This window comes from Cetorhinus maximus, chromosome 33 (genome assembly GCF_964194155.1).
Source record: "Cetorhinus maximus chromosome 33, sCetMax3.hap1.1, whole genome shotgun sequence".
Lineage (NCBI taxonomy): Eukaryota > Metazoa > Chordata > Chondrichthyes > Lamniformes > Cetorhinidae > Cetorhinus > Cetorhinus maximus.
Genome location: NC_135911.1, coordinates 392515 through 410421, shown reverse-complemented (window position 1 = coordinate 410421; position 17907 = coordinate 392515). Strand labels below are relative to the sequence as shown.

The window sequence follows — 17907 nt, the reverse complement described above, 5'->3', positions numbered from 1 at the left end:
GTCCAGCACCGTGAAGAATCTCCCTGTCAACACTCATCAACTCACCAGGTCCAGCACCGTGAACACTCTTCCTGTCAACACTCATCAACCCCCCCAGGTCAAGCACCTTGAACACTCTCCCTGTCAACAATCATCAAACCCCAGGTCCAGCACCTTGAACACTCTCCCTGTCAACACTCATCACACCCCCCCCAGGTCCAGCGCCTTGAACACTCTCCCTCTGAACACTCATCACCCTCCCCAAGTCCAGCACCTTGAACACTCTCCCTGTCAACACACATCAACTCCCAGGTCCAGCACCGTGAAGACTCTCCCTGTCAACACTCATCAACTCACCAGGTCCAGCACCGTGAACTCTCTCCCTGTCAACAGTCATCAACCCCCCCAGGTCAAGCAGCTTGAACACTCTCCCTGTCAACAATCATCAAACCCCAGGTCCAGCAGCTTGAACACTCTCCCTGTCAACACACATCACCCCCCCCAGGACCAGCACCTTGAACACTCTCCCTGTCAACACTCATCGCACGCCCCCAGGTCCAGCAGCATGAACACTCTCCCTGTCAACACTCATCACCTCACCAGGTCCAGCACCTTGAACACTCTCCCTGTCAACACTCATCACCCCCCACTTGTCCAGTACCTTGAACACTCTCCCTGTCAACACTCATCACCCCCTCCAAGTCCAGCACCTTGAACACTCTCCCTGTCAACAGACATCAACCCCCAGGTCCAGCACCTTGTACACTCTCCCTGTCAACACTTATCACGACCCCCAGATCCAGCAACTTGAACACTCTCCCTGACAACACTCATCACCCCTCCCGGTCCAGCACCTTGAACAGTCTACCTGTCAACACTCTTTACCCACCCCAGGTACAGCAACTTGAACAGTCTCCCTATAAATCTCTTCAACCTCCCAGCTCCAGCACCTTGAACACTCTCCCTGTCAAGACACATCAACCCCTAGGTCCAGCACCTTGAACACTCTCCCTGAAAACACTCATCACCCCTCCCGGTCCAGCACCTTGAACACTCTCCCTGTCAACACTCATCACCTCACCTGGTCCAGCACCTTGAACACTCTCCCTGTCAACACTCATAACCTCCCCCAGGTCCAGCACCTTGAACACTCTCCCTGACAACACTCATCACCCACCCCAGGACCAGCACCTTGAACACTCTCCCTGTCAACACTCTCTACCCCCACAGGTCCAGCACCTTACACACTCTCCCTGACAACACTATCCACCCCCACAGGTCCAGCACCTTACACACTCTCCCTGACAACTCCCATCTCCAACCATTTCCAACACCTTGAATGCTCTCCCTGACAACACTCATTAATTCCCAAGGTCCAGCACCTTGTACATTCTCCCTGTCAACACTCATCGCCCCGCAAAGTCCAGCACCTTGAACGCTCTCCCTGACAACACTCATCACCTGCCCAAGTCCAGCACCTTGAACACTCTCCCTGTCAACACATATCAACTCCCAGGTCCAGCACCGTGCAGACTCTCCCTGACAACACTCAACACCCCCGCAGGTACATCACCTTGAACACTCTCCCTGTCATCACTCATCACCTCACCAGGTCCAGCAGCTTGAACACTCTCCCTGTCAATACTCATCACCCCACAGGACCAACGCCTTGAACACTCTCCCTGTCAAAACTCATCACCCCGCCAACCCAGGACCAGCACCTTGAACACTCTCCCTGCCAACAATCATCAAAACTCAGGCCCAGCACCTTGAACACTCTCCCTGACAATACTCATCAACCCCCCCAGGTCCAGCACCTTGAACACTCTCCCTGTCAACACTCATCAACCCCCCCAGGTCCTGCACCTTGAACACTCTCCCTGTCAACACTCATCACCCCGCCCACGACCAGCATCTTGAAAACTCTCCCTGTCAACACTCATGACCCCCCCCAAAGTACCAGCCCCTTGAACACTCTCCCTGTCAACACTCATGACCCCCCCCAAAGTACCAGCCCCTTGAACACTCTCCCATCAACACTCATCAGCCCACCCAGGTCCAGACCCTTGAACGCTCTCCGGGCCATTACTCATCACGACCCCAAGATCCAGCCCCTTGAACACTCTCCCTGTGAACACTCATCACTCCCCAAAGTCGAGCACCTTGAACGCTCTCCCGGACAACACTCATCACCCCAGGTCCAGCACCTTGAACATTCTCCATTGCAACAGTCATCAACCGAGGTCCAGCACCTTGAACACTCTCCCTGTCAACACTCATCACCCCCCCAGGTCCAGCGCCTTGAACACTCTCCCTGTCAACACTCATCACCCTCCCCAGGTCCAGCATCTTGAACACTCTCCCTGTCAACATTATCCACCTCCACAGGTCCATCACCTTACTCACTCTCCCTGACAACTCCCATCTCCAACCATTTCCAACACCTTGAATGCTCTCCCTGACAACACTCATTAATTCCCAAGGTCCAGCACCTTGTACATTCTCCCTGACAAGGCTCATCACCCCCCAAAGTCCAGCACCTTGAACGCTCTCACTGACATCACTCATCGCCCCCCCAGTTCCATCACCTTGAACACTCTACCTGTCAACACTCATCACCTGCCCAAGTCCAGCACCTTGAACACTCTCCCTGTCAACACACATCAACTCCCAGGTCCAGCACCGTGAAGACTCTCCCTGTCAACACTCATCACCTCACCAGGTCCAGCACCGTGAACACTCTCCCTGTCAACAGTCATCAACCCCCCTAGGTCAAGCACCTTGAACACTCTCCCTGTCAACAATCATCAAACCCCAGGCTCAGCACCTTGAACACTGTCCCTGTCAACACTCATCACAAGCCCCCAGGTCCAGCACCTTGAACACTCTCCCGGTCAACATTCGTCACCCCCACCAGGTCCAGCCCCTTGAACACTCTCCCGCTCAACACTCATCACGACCCCCAGATCCAGCACCTTGAACACTCTCCCTGTTAACACACATCAACCCTCAGGTCCAGCACCTTGAACACTCTCCCTGACAATACTCATCACCCCAGGTCCAGCACCTTGAACATTCTCCATTACAACAGTCATCAACCGTGGTCCAGCACCTTGAACAATCTCACTGTCAACACTCATCACCCCCCCCAGGTCCAGCACCTTGACCACTCTCCCTGTCAACACTCATGACCCCCCCCAAAGTACCAGCCCCTTGAACACTCTCCCTTCAACACTCATCACCCCCCCCAGGTCCAGCACGTAGAACACTCTCCCTGTCAACACTCATCACCAGCCCCAGGTCCAGCACCTTGAACACTCTCCCTGTCAACACTCATCACCATTCCCAGGTCCAGCACCTTGGACACTCCCCCTAAAAACACTCATCACCCCCCCAGGTCCAGCACCTTGAACACTCTCCCTGTCAACACTCATCAACCCGCCAGGTCCAGCACCTTGAACACTCTCCCTGTCAACACTCTCTACCCCCACAGGTCGAGCACCTTACACACTCTCCCTGACAACACTATCCACCCCCACAGGTCCAGCACCTTACACACTCTCCCTGACAACTCCCATCTCCAACCATTTCCAACACCTTGAAGACTCTCCCTGTCAACACTCATCAACCCCCCCAGGTCCCGCACCTTGAACACTCTCCCTGTCAACACTCATCACCCTCCCCAGGTCCATCACCTTGAACACTCTCCCTGTCAAAACACATCATCCCCCCAGGACCAACACCTTGAACACTCTCCCTGTCAACACTCATCACCCCACCCAGGTCCAGCACCTTGAACACTCTCCCTGTCAACATTCATCAGCCCACAAAGTTCCAGAACATTGAAAACTCTCCGTGTCAATACTCATCACCCTCCACAGGTCCAGCACCTTGAACAGTCTCCCTGTCAACACTCATCACCACCCCCAGGACCAGCACCTTGAACGCTCTCCCTGTCAACACTCATCACCACCCCCAGGTCCAGCACCTTGAACACTCTCCCTGTCAACACTCATCACCACCCTCAGGTCCAGCACCTAGAACACTCTCCCTGTCAACACTCTTCACCCACCCCAGGACCAGCACCTTGAACACTCTCCCTGTCAACACTCATCACACGCCCCCAGGTCCAGCACCTTGAACACTCACCCAGTCAACACTCATCACGACCCCCAGATCCAGCACCTTGAACACTCTCCCTGTCAACACACCTCAGCCCTCAGGTCCAGCACCTTGAACACTCTCCCTGACAATACTCATCACCCCAGGTCCAGCACCTTGAACATTCTCCATTACAACAGTCATCAACCGAGGTCCAGCACCTTGAACACTCTCCCTGTCAACACTCATCACCCCCCCCAGGTCCAGCACCTTGAACACTCTCCCTCTCAACACTCATGACCCACCCCAAAGTACCTGCCCCTTGAACACTCTCCCTTCAACACTCATCACCCCACCCAGGTCCAGCACCTAGAACACTCTCCCTGTCAACACTCATCACCACCCCCAGGTCCAGCACCTAGAACACTCTCCCTGTCAACACTCATCAACATTCCCAGGCCAGCACCTTGAACACTCTCCCTAAAAACACTCATCACCCCCCCTGGTCTAGCACCATGAACACTCTCCCTGTCAACACTCATCAAGCTCCAAAGTCGAGCACCTTGAACACTCTCCCTGTCAACACTCATCACCCCCCAAGGTCCAGCACCTTGAACACTCTACCTGTCAACACTCATCACCTTCCCAAGTCCAGCACCTTGAACACTCTCCCTGTCAACACACATCAACTCCCAGGTCCAGCACCGTGAAGACTCTCCCTGTCAACACTCATCACCTCACCAGGTCCAGGACCGTGAACACTCTCCCTGTCAACAGTCATCAACCCCCCTAGGTCAAGCACCTTGAACACTCTCCCTGTCAACAATCATCAAACCCCAGGCTCAGCACATTGAACACTCTCCCTGTCAACACTCATCACAAGCCCCCAGGTCCAGCACCTTGAACACTCTCCCGGTCAACATTCTTCACCCCCACCAGGTCCAGCCCCTTGAACACTCTCCCGCTCAACACTCATCACGACCCCCAGATCCAGCACCTTGAACACTCTCCCTGTTAACACACATCAACCTTCAGGTCCATCACCTTGAACTCTCTCCCTGACAATACTCATCACACCAGGTCCAGCACCTTGAACATTCTCCATTACAACAGTCATCAACCGTGGTCCAGCACCTTGAACACTCTCCGTGTCAACACTCATCACCCCCCCCAGGTCCAGCACCTTGACCACTCTCCCTGTCAACACTCATGACCCCCCCCAAAGTATCAGCCCCTTGAACACTCTCCCTTCAACACTCATCACCCCCCCCAGGTCCAGCACCTAGAACACTCTCCCTGTCAACACTCATCACCAGCCCCAGGTCCAGCACCTTGAACACTCTCCCTGTCAACACTCATCACCATTCCCAGGTCCAGCACCTTGAACACTCTCCCTAAAAACACTCATCACCAGCCCCAGGTCCAGCACCTTGAACACTCTCCCTGTCAACACTCATCACCATTCCCATGTCCAGCACCTTGAACACTCTCCCTAAAAACACTCATCACCCCCCCAGGTCCAGCACCTTGAACACTCTCCCTGTCAACACTCATCAAGCCCCAAAGTCGAGCACCTTGAACACTCTCCCTTTCAACACTCATCACCCCCCAAGGTCCAGCACCTTGAACACTCTCCCTGTCAACACTCATCAACCCGCCAGGTCCAGCACCTTGAACACTCTCCCTGTCAACACTCATCGCACGCCCCCAGGTCCAGCAGCTTGAACACTCTCCCTGTCAACACTCATCACCCCCCCCCAGGTCCAGCACCTTGAACAATCTCCCTGTCAAATCTCATCATCCCACCAGGTCCAGCACCTTGAACACTCTCCCTGTTAACACACATCAACCCTCAGGTCCAGCACCGTGAAAACTCTTCCTGACAATACTCAACACCCCAGGTCCAGCACCTTGAACACTCTCCCTGTCAACAATCATCATCCCCCCAGGTCCAGCGCCTTGAACACTCTCCCTGTCAACACTCATCACCCTCCCCAGGTCCAGCGCCTTGAACACTCTCCCTGTCAACACTCATCACCCTCCCCAGGTCCAACACCTTGAACACTCTCCCTGTCAACACTCATCACCCCCCCCAGGTCCAGCACCTTGAACACTCTCCCTGTCAACACTCATCACCCTCCCCAGGTCCAGCACCTTACACACTCTCCCTGACAACTCCCATCTCCAACCATTTCCAACACCTTGAATGCTCTCCCTGACAACACTCATTAATTCCCAAGGTCCAGCACCTTGTACATTCTCCCTGTCAACACACATCAACCCCCAGGTCCAGCACATTGAACACTCTCTCTGTCAACACACATCAACCCCCAGATCCAGCACCTTGAACACTCTCCCTGTCAACACTCATCACCACCCCCAGGTCCAGCACCTTGAACACTCTCCCTGTCAACACTCATCACCACCCCCAGGTCCAGCACCTAGAACACTCTCCCTGTCAACACTCTTCACCCACCCCAGGACCAGCACCTTGAACACTCTCCCTGTCAACACTCATCACCCCCCCAAGGTCCAGAACCTTGAACAGTCTCCCTATAAAAACACTTCAAATGCCCTGCTCCAGCACCTTGAACACTCTGCCTGTCAACACTCATCACCCCCCCAGGACGAGCACCTTGAAGACTCTCCCTGTCAACATATGTCAGCCCCCCATGTCCAACAGCTTGAACACTCTCCCTGTCAACACTCATCACCCCCCCCAGGTCCAGCACCTTGAACACTCTCCCTGTCAACACTCATCACCCCCCCCAGGTCCAACACCTTGAACACTCTCCCTGTCAACACTCATCACCCTCCCCAAGGTCCAGCACCTTGAACACTCTCCCTGTCAACATTCATCAGCCCACAAATTTCCAGAACATTGAACACTCTCCGTGTCAACAGACATCACCCTCCCCAGGGCCAGCACCTTGAACACTCTCCCTGTCAACACTCATCACCCCCCAAGGACCAGCACCTTGAACGCTCTCCCTGTCAACACTCATCACCACCCCCAGGACCAGCACCTTGAACGCTCTCCCTGTCAACACTCATCACCACCCCCAGGACCAGCACCTTGAACACTCTCCCTGTCAACACTCATCACCCCCCAAGGACCAGCACCTTGAACGCTCTCCCTGTCAACACTCATCACCACCCCCAGGTCCAGCACCTTGAACACTCTCCCTGTCAACACTCCTCACCCCTCCAAGGTCCAGCACCTTGTACACTCTGCCTGTCAACACTCATCACCCCCCCCAGGACGAGCACCTTGAAGACTCTCCCTGTCAACACTCATCAAACCCCCCAGGTCCCGCACCTTGAATACTCGCCCTGTCAACACACGTCACCCCCCCATGTCCAACAGGTTGAACACTCTCCCTGTCAAAACACATCACCCCCCCCCAGGACCAACACCTTGAACACTCTCCCTGTCAACACTCATCACCCCACCCAGGTCCAGCACCTTGAACACTCTCCCTGTCAACATTCATCAGCCCACAAAGTTCCAGAACATTGAAAACTCTCCGTGTCAACAGACATCACCCTCCCCAGGTCCAGCACCTTGAATACTCACCCTGTCAACAGACATCACCCTCCACAGGTCCAGCACCTTGAACAGTCTCCCTGTCAACACTCATCACCACCCCCAGGACCAGCACCTTGAACGCTCTCCCTGTCAACACTCATCACCACCCCCAGGTCCAGCACCTTGAACACTCTCCCTGTCAACACTCATCACCACCCCCAGGTCCAGCACCTAGAACACTCTCCCTGTCAACACTCTTCACCCACCCCAGGACCAGCACCTTGAACACTCTCCCTGTCAACACTCATCACACGCCCCCAGGTCCAGCACCTTGAACACTCTCCCAGTCAACACTCATCACGACCGCCAGATCCAGCACCTTGAACACTCTCCCTGTTAACACACCTCAGCCCTCAGGTCCAGCACCTTGAACACTCTCCCTGACAATACTCATCACACCACCCAGGTCCAGCACCTTGAACACTCTCCCTGTCAACACTCATGACCCACCCCAAAGTACCTGCCCCTTGAACACTCACCCTTCAACACTCATCACCCCACCCAGGTCCAGCACCTAGAACATTCTCCCTGTCAACACTCATCACCACCCCCAGGTCCAGCACCTAGAACACTCTCCCTGTCAACACTCATCAACATTCCCAGGCCAGCACCTTGAACACCCTCCCTAAAAACACTCATCACCCCCCCAGTTCTAGCACCTTGAACACTCTCCCTGTCAACACTCATCAAGACCCAAGGTCCAGCACCTTGAACACTCTCCCTGTCAACACTCATCAACCCGCCAGGTCCAGCACCTTGAACACTCTCCCTGACAACACTATCCACCCCCACAGGTCCAGCACCTTACACACTCTCCCTGACAACTCCCATCTCCAAACATTTCCAACACCTTGAATGCTCTCCCTGACAACACTCATTAATTCCCAAGGTCCAGCACCTTGTACGTTCTCCCTGACAAGACTCATCACCCCCCAAAGTCCAGCACCTTGAACGCTCTCACTGACATCACTCATCGCCCCCCCAGTTCCATCACCTTGTACACTCTACCTGTCAACACTCATCACCTGCCCAAGTCCAGCACCTTGAACAGTCTCCCTGTCAACACACATCAACTCCCAGGTCCAGCACCGTGAAGACTCTCCCTGACAACACTCATCATCCCAGGCCGAGCACCTTGAACACTCTCCCTGTCAACACTCATCACACCCCCCCATGTCCAGCACCTTGAACACTCTCCCTCTGAACACTCATCACCCTCCCCAAGTCCAGCACCGTGAAGACTCTCCCTGTCAACACTCATCAAATCACCAGGTCTAGCACCATGAACACTCTCCCTGTCAACAGTCATCACCCCCCCCAGGTCAAGCACCTTGAACACTCTCCCTGTCAACAATCATCATACCCCAGGTCCAGCACCTTGAACACTCTCCCTGTCAACAATCATCATACCCCAGGTCCAGCACCTTGAACACTCTCCCTGTCAACACTCATCACACGCCCCCAGGTCCAGCACCTTGAACACTCTCCCTGACAACACTCATCGCACGCCCCCAGGTCCAGCACCTTGAACACTCTCCCTCTGAACACTCATTACCCCGCCCAGGACCAGCACCTTGAACACTGTCCCTGCCAACAATCATCAAAACCCAGGCCCAGCACCTTGAACACTCTCCCTGACAACACTCATCAACCCCCCCACCAGGTCCAGCACCTTGAACACTATCCCTGACAACACTCATCAACCCCCCCAGGTCCAGCACCTTGAACACTCTCCCTGTCAACACTCATGACCCCCCCCAAAGTACCAGCCCCTTGAACACTCTCCCTTCAATACTCATCAGCCCACCCAGGTCCAGACCCTTGAACACTCTCCCAGTCAACACTCATCACGACCCCCAGATCCAGCACCTTGAACACTCTCCCTGTTAACACACCTCAACCCTCAGGTCCAGCACCTTGAACACTCCCCCTAACAATACTCATCACCCCAGGTCCAGCACCTTGAACATTCTCCATTACAACAGTCATCAACCGAGGTCCAGCACCTTGAACACTCTCCCTGTCAACACTCATCACCCCCCCCAGGTCCAGCACCTTGAACACTCTCCCTGTCAACACTCATGACCCACCCCAAAGTACCTGCCCCTTGAACACTCTCCCTTCAACACTCATCACCCCACCCAGGTCCAGCACCTAGAACACTCTCCCTGTCAACACTCATCACCACCCCCAGGTCCAGCAACTAGAACACTCTCCCTGTCAACACTCATCACCATTCCCAGGCCAGCACCTTGAACACTCTCCCTAAAAACACTCATCACCCCCCCAGGTCCAGCACCTTGAACACTCTCCCTGTCAACACTCATCAAGCCCCAAAGTCGAGCACCTTGAACACTCTCCCTGTCAACACTCATCACCCCCCAAGGTCCAGCACCTTGAACACTCTCCCTGTCAACACTCATCAACCCGCCAGGTCCAGCACCTTGAACACTCTCCCTGTCAACACTCTCTACACCCACAGGTCGAGCACCTTACACACTCTCCCTGACATCACTATCCACCCCCACAGGTCCAGCACCTTACACACACTCCCTGACAACTCCCATCTCCAACCATTTCCAACACCTTGAATGCTCTCCCTGACAACACTCATTAATTCCCATGGTCCAGCACCTTGTACATTCTCCCTGACAAGGCTCATCACCCCCCAAAGTCCAGCACCTTGAACGCTCTCACTGACATCACTCATCGCCCCCCCAGTTCCATCACCTTGAACACTCTACCTGTCAACACTCATCACCTGCCCAAGTCCAGCACCTTGAACACTCTCCCTGTCAACACACATCAACTCCCAGGTCCAGCACCGTGAACACTCTCCCTGTCAACAGTCATCAACCCCCCCAGGTCAAGCACCTTGAACACTCTCCCTGTCAACAATCATCATACCCCAGGTCCAGCACCTTGAACACTCTCCCTGTCAACACTCATCACACGCCCCCAGGTCCAGCACCTTGAACACTCTCCCTGACAACACTCATCGCACGCCCCCAGGTCCAGCACCTTGAACACTCTCCCTCTGAACACTCATTACCCCGCCCAGGACCAGCACCTTGAACACTGTCCCTGCCAACAATCATCAAAACCCAGGCCCAGCACCTTGAACACTCTTCCTGACAACACTCATCAACCCCCCCCCAGGCCCAGCACCTTGAACACTCTCCCTGTCAACACTCATGACCCCCCCCAAAGTACCAGCCCCTTGAACACTCTCCCTTCAATACTCATCAGCCCACCCAGGTCCAGACCCTTGAACACTCTCCCAGTCAACACTCATCACGACCCCCAGATCCAGCACCTTGAACACTCTCCCTGTTAACACACCTCAACCCTCAGGTCCAGCACCTTGAACACTCTCCCTGACAATACTCATCACCCCTGGTCCAGCACCTTGAACATTCTCCATTACAACAGTCATCAACCGAGGTCCAGCACCTTGAACACTCTCCCTGTCAACACTCATCACCCCCCCCCAGGTCCAGCACCTTGAACACTCTCCCTGTCAACACTCATGACCCATCCCAAAGTACCTGCCCCTTGAACACTCTCCCTTCAACACTCATCACCCCACCGACGTCCAGCACCTAGAACACTCTCCCTGTCAACACTCATCACCACCCCCAGGTCCAGCACCTAGAACACTCTCCCTGTCAACACTCATCACCCCCCAAGGTCCAGCACCTTGAACACTCTCCCTGTCAACACTCATCAACCCGCCAGGTCCAGCACCTTGAACACTCTCCCTGTCAACACTCTCTACCCCCACAGGTCGAGCACCTTACACACTCTCCCTGACAACACTATCCACCCCCACAGGTCCAGCACCTTACACACTCTCCCTGACAACTCCCATCTCCAAACATTTCCAACACCTTGAATGCTCTCCCTGACAACACTCATTAATTCCCAAGGTCCAGCACCTTGTACATTCTCCCTGACAAGACTCATCACCCCCCAAAGTCCAGCACCTTGAATGCTCTCACTGACATCACTCATCGCACCCCCAGTTCCATCACCTTGAACACTCTACCTGTCAACACTCATCACCTGCCCAAGTCCAGCACCTTGAACACTCTCCCTGTCAACACACATCAACTCCCAGGTCCAGCACCGTGAAGACTCTCCCTGACAACACTCATCATCCCAGGTCGAGCACTTTGAACACTCTCCCTGTCAACACTCATCACACCCCCCCATGTCCAGCACCTTGAACACTCTCCCTCTGAACACTCATCACCCTCCCCAAGTCCAGCACCGTGAAGACTCTCCCTGTCAACACTCATCAACTCACCAGGTCTAGCACCGTGAACACTCTTCCTGTCAACAGTCATCACCCCCCCCAGGTCGAGCACCTTGAACACTCTCCCTGTCAACAATCATCATACCCCAGGTCCAGCACCTTGAACACTCTCCCTGTCAACACTCATCACCCCCCCCAGGTCCAGCACCTTGAACACTCTTCCTGTCAACACTCATCAAACGCCCCCAGGTCCAGCACCTTGAACACTCTCCCTGTCAACACTTATCGCACGCCCCCAGGTCCAGCACCTTGAACACTCTCCCTGTCAACACTCATCGCACGCCCCCAGGTCCAGCACCTTGAACACTCTCCCTCTGAACACTCATTACCCCCCCCTGGTCCAGCACCTTGAACACTCTCCCTGTCAACATTCATCACCCTCCCCAGATCCAGCACCTTGAACAATCTCCCTGTCAACACTCATCATCCCACCAGGTCCAGCACCTTGAACACTGTCCCTGTTAACACACATCAACCCTCAGGTCCAGCACCGTGAACACTCTCCCTGACAATACTCAACACCCCAGGTCCAGCACCTTGAACACTCTCCCTGTCAACACTCATCATCCCCCCAGGTCCAGCGCCTTGAACACTCTCCCTGTCAACACTCATCACCCTCCCCAGGTCCAGCACCTTGAACACTCTCCCTGTCAACACCATCCACCCCCACAGGTCCAGCACCTTGAACACTCTCCCTGACAACTCCCATCTCCAACCATTTCCAACACCTTGAATGCTCTCCCTGACAACACTCATTAATTCCCAAGGTCAAGCACCTTGTACATTCTCCCTGTCAACACACATCAACCCCCAGGTCCAGCACATTGAACACTCTCTCTGTCAACACACATCAACCCCAAGATCCAGCACCTTGAACACTCTCCCTGTCAACACTCATCACCCCTCCCAGGTCCAGCACCTTGAACACTCTCCCTGTCAACACTCATCACCACTCCCAGGTCCAGCACCTTTAACACTCTCCCTGTCAACACTCATCACCCCTCCCAGGTCCAGCACCTTGAACACTCTCCCTGTCAACACTCATCACCCCCCCCCAGGACCAGCACCTTGAACACTCTCCCTGTAAACACTCATCACCCCCCAAGGTCCAGAACCTTGAACAGTCTCCCTATAAAAACTCTTCAAACACCCAGCTCCAGCACCTTGAACACTCTCCCTGTCAACACACACGACCCCCCCCCAGGCCCAGCACCTTGAACACTCTCCCTGTCAACACACACGACCCCACCCCAGGCCCAGCACCTTGAACACTCTCCCTGTCAACACTCATCACCCCCCCAAGGTCCAGCACTTTGAACACTCTGCCTGTCAACACTCATCACCCCCCATGTCCAACAGCTTGAACACTCTCCCTGTCAACACTCATCACCCCCCCCAGGTCCATCACCTTGAACACTCTCCCTGTCAACACACATCACCCCCCCAGGACCAACACCTTGAACACTCTCCCTGTCAACACTCATCACCCCACCCAGGTCCAACACCTTGAACACTCTCCCTGTCAACACTCATCACCCCACCCAGGTCCAGCACCTTGAACACTCTCCCTGTCAACATTCATCAGCCCACAAAGTTCCTGAACATTGAACACTCTCCGTGTCAACAGACATCACCCTCCCCTGGTCCAGCACCTTGAACACTCTCCCTGTCAACTGACATCACCCTCCCCAGGTCCAGCACCTTGAACACTCTCCCTGTCAACACTCATCACCCCCCAAGGACCAGCACCTTGAACACTCTCCCTGTCAACACTCATCACCCCCCAAGGACCAGCACCTTGAACACTCTCCCTGTCAACACTCATCACCACCCCCAGGTCCAGCACCTTGAACACTCTCCCTAGAAACACTCAACACCCCCCCATGTCCAACAACTTGAACACTCTCCTTGACAACACCCATCTGCAACCGTTTCCAACACCTTGAACACTGTCCCTGTTAACACACATCAACCCTCAGGTCCAGCACCGTGAACACTCTCCGTTACAACAGTCATCAACCGAGGTCCAGCACCTTGAACACTCTCCCTGTCAACACTCATCACCCCCCCCAGGACGAGCACCTTGAACACCTTCCCTGTCAACACTCATCTACCCAACCCAGGGTCCAACACCTTGAACACTTGCCCTTTCGACACTCATCACCACTCAGATCCAGCACCTTGAACACTCTCCCTGTCAACACTCATCACCCCCCCCAAGAACTGCACATTGAGCACTCCCCATGTCAACACTCATCACACCCCCAGGCCCAGCACATTGAACAATCTCCCTGTCAACACTCATCACCCCCCCAGGTCCAGCACCTTGAACAATCTCCCTGTCAACACTAATCACCCCCCTCCAGGTCCAACACCTTGAACGCTCTCCCTGTCAACACTCATCACCGCCCCCAGGTCCAGCACCTTGAACACTCTCCCTGTCAAAACACATCAACCCCCACCAGGTCCAGCACCTTGAACACTCTCCCTGTCAAAACACATCAACCCCCACCAGGTCCTGTACATTGAACACTCTCCCTGTCAACACTCATCACCCCCGCCATGTTCCAGTCCCTTGAACACTCTCCCACTCAACACTCATCACGACCCCCTAGATCCATCACCTTGAACACTCTCCCTGTCAACACTCATCACCCTGCCCAGTTTCAGCACCTTGAACACTCTCCATGTCAACACTCATCACCCCCACCAAGACCTGCACCTTGAACACTCTCCCTGTCAAAACTCGTCACCCCACCCCAGGACCAGCACCGTGAACGCTCTCCCTGTCAACACACATCGACCCCCCCAGGACCAGTCCCTTGAACACTCTCCCTGTCAACACTCATCACACCTCCCATGTTCCAATCCCTTGAACACTCTCCCGCTCAACACTCATCACCCACCCCAGGTCCAGCACCTTGAACACTCTCTCTCTCAACACTCATCACCCACCCCCAGGTCCAGCACCTTGAACACTCTCCATGTCAACACTAATCACCCCCACCAAGACCTGCACCTTGAACACTCTCCCTGTCAACACTCATCACCCCCTCCAGGACCAGGACCTTAAACACTCTCCCTGTCAACACTCATCACCCCACCCAGGACCAGCAACTGGAACACTCTCTCTGTCAACACTCATCACCCACCCCAGGTCCAACACCTTGAACACTCTACCTGTCAACACTCGTCAGCCCCCACCAGGACCAGCACCTTGAACACTCGCTTCATCATAACTCATTATCCCCCAGGACCAGCACCTTGAACACTCTCCCCGTCAACAGTCATCACCCACACCAGGTCCAGCACCTTAACCACTCTCCCTGTCAACTTTCATCACCCGCCCAGGGTCCAGCACCTTGAACACTCTCACTGTCAACACTCGTCACCCCCCTCTGGACCAGCACCTTGAACACTCTTCCTGTCAACACTCGTCACCCCCCTCTGGACCAGCACCTTGAACACTCTCCCTGTCAACACTCGTCACCCACCACAGGACAGCACTTTGAAAATTCTCCCTTTCAACACTTATCACCCCCCCAGGTCCAGCACCTTGAAGTCTCTCCTTGTCAACACTCATCACCCCTCCAGGTCCAGCACCTTGAACACTCTCCGTGTCAACACTCATCACCCCCCCCAGGACCAGCACTTTGAAGACTCTCCCTGTCAACACTCATCACCCCTCACATGTCCAGCACCTTGAACACTCTCCCTGCAAACACTCATCACCATCCCCAGGATCAGCACCTTGTACACTCTCCCTGTCAACACTCTTCATCACCCCCACAGGACCAGCACCTTGAACACTCTCCCTGTCAACACTCTTCATCACCCCCACAGAACCAGCACCTTGAACACTCTCCCTGTCAACTCTCATCACCCCGCCCCCGGTCCAGCACCTTCAACACTCTCCCTGTCAACACTCATCACCCCGCCCCCGGTCCAGCACCTTCAACACTCTCCCTGTCAACACTCATCACCCTCCCAGGACCAGCACCTTGAACACTGTCCCTGACAACACTCATCACCGCCCCCAGGTCCAGCAAATTGAACACTCTCCCTGTCAACACTCATCACCCCCCACAGGTCCAGCAACTTGAACACTCTCCCTGTCAGCACTCAACACCCCCCCAGGTCCAGCAACATGAATACTCTTCCCGTCAACACTCATCACACCCCACCAGCTCCAGCAACTTGAACACTCTCACTGACAACACTCATCATCCCCCCAGGTCCAGCACTTTGAACACTCTCCCTGTCAACTTTCATCACCCCCCCACCCCCAGGACCAGCACCTTGAACACTCTCCCTGTCAACACTCATCATCCCCCGCACCATGTCCATCACCTTGAAAATTCTCCCTTTCAACACTCATCACCCCCACAGGTACAGCACCTTGAACACTCTCCCTCTCAACACTCATCACCCCACCCCCAGGTCCAGCACCTTGAACACTCTCCCTGTCAACACTCATCACCCCCAGGACCAGCACATTGAACACTCTTCCTGTCCACACTATCACCCCACCAAGGTCCAACACATTGAACACTGTCCCAGTCAACACTCATCAACGCCCCCCAGGACCAAAACCTTGAACACTCTCCCTGTCAACACTCATCAACACACCCAGGTCCAGCACCTTGAACACTCTCCCTGTCAACGCTCATCACCCCCCCCAGGACCAAAACCTTGAACACTCTCCCTGTCAACACTCATCACCCCTCCCAGGACCAGCACCTTGAACACTCTCCCTGTCAACACTCATATCCCAACCCCCTCAACACTCACCCAGAACAGCACCCACTCCCCCACAACCCCCACCCCCACCCCCCCGACAAACACCTCCCAACCCCCTCAACACTCACCCAGAGCAGCGCCCGCTCCCCCACAACCCCCACCCCCACTGACCACCCCCACAACTCCCACCCCCACCCACCCCCCCGACAAACACCTCCCAACCCCCTCAACACTCACCCAGAGCAGCGCCCGCTCCCCCACAACCCCCACCCCCACCCACCACCCCCACAACCCCCAACCCCACCCACCCTCTCCCCCCACCCCCCCCCCCACCCCCAACAAACACCTCCCAAACCCCTCAACACTCACCCAGAACAGCACCCACTCCCCCACCAGCGCCCACACCCCCCAGACAACCCACCCAGCCCAGCGAGGCCTTCAGCCCATCCCCACCCAGGGCAGGAGACGGCAGCGAGTGTGGGTGAAGGCAGCCGGCAGCAGTCACTTACTGAATGAATGAAGCTTTGATGGGATTGTAGGCCTGATGCCTCGGAGTGGGAGGTTGCTTTCCCTCTTTGAGAACGCCGTCTGTCTCCCTCCTGGTCAACATAAAGCTTTGGGTTTTTACAATCTCATTCAGAGGGGCAGCGTCGGGGGTGGGTGGGGGGTGGGTGGGGAGGGGGGGGTTATTTTAAATAAAAAAACACAAAGGAACCTCAGGGTGGAAGGAATAAAATCCTCTTCAAGCGAACAGCAGAATCTCCGGGAGCAGAGGGAAAATGACACACACACACACACACGAAAATCCAATTCTAAATGGCTCCTTGGCAGCCACAGAGAGAATCATTAATCACACTCAAGGCTTTGCTTTTCAGCTCCAGATCCTGGGTTTTTTCTGTTGTAGGATTTTCTGCTTCTCTCCCTCTCTCTCCCTCTCTCTCTCTCTCTCTCTCTCTCTCTCCCTCTCTCTCTGTCTGTCTCTCAGACCAGCCCGGACTGTAGCGGCAGCAGCAGCATCAGCAGCAGCAGCATCACCTCGGAAACAGCAACAACGTTCACCTTCCCCACCAGCAGCTCGTCCAGCTCATTCATCCCGGCTGCTGGGGGACAGGGACCGGCTGCAACAGGGGAGAGGGCAAAACAATTCCCACGCCCTCCCCCGAAAAAGCCTCCCCGGCAA

General features: G+C 55.0%; 1 protein-coding gene across 1 annotated transcript in view; it reads right to left on the bottom strand.

Moving 5' to 3' along the window:
• Nucleotides 1–17305, bottom strand: part of LOC144671543 (glutamate receptor ionotropic, kainate 5-like) — a 484710-nt gene extending 467405 nt beyond the window's left edge. Inside the window, exon 1 of the mRNA XM_078533496.1 lies at nt 17237–17305. The gene's annotated coding sequence lies outside the window, so the exon portion shown is untranslated. The remainder of the gene's footprint in view (nt 1–17236) is intronic.
• Nucleotides 17306–17907: the final 602 nt, after the last annotated feature.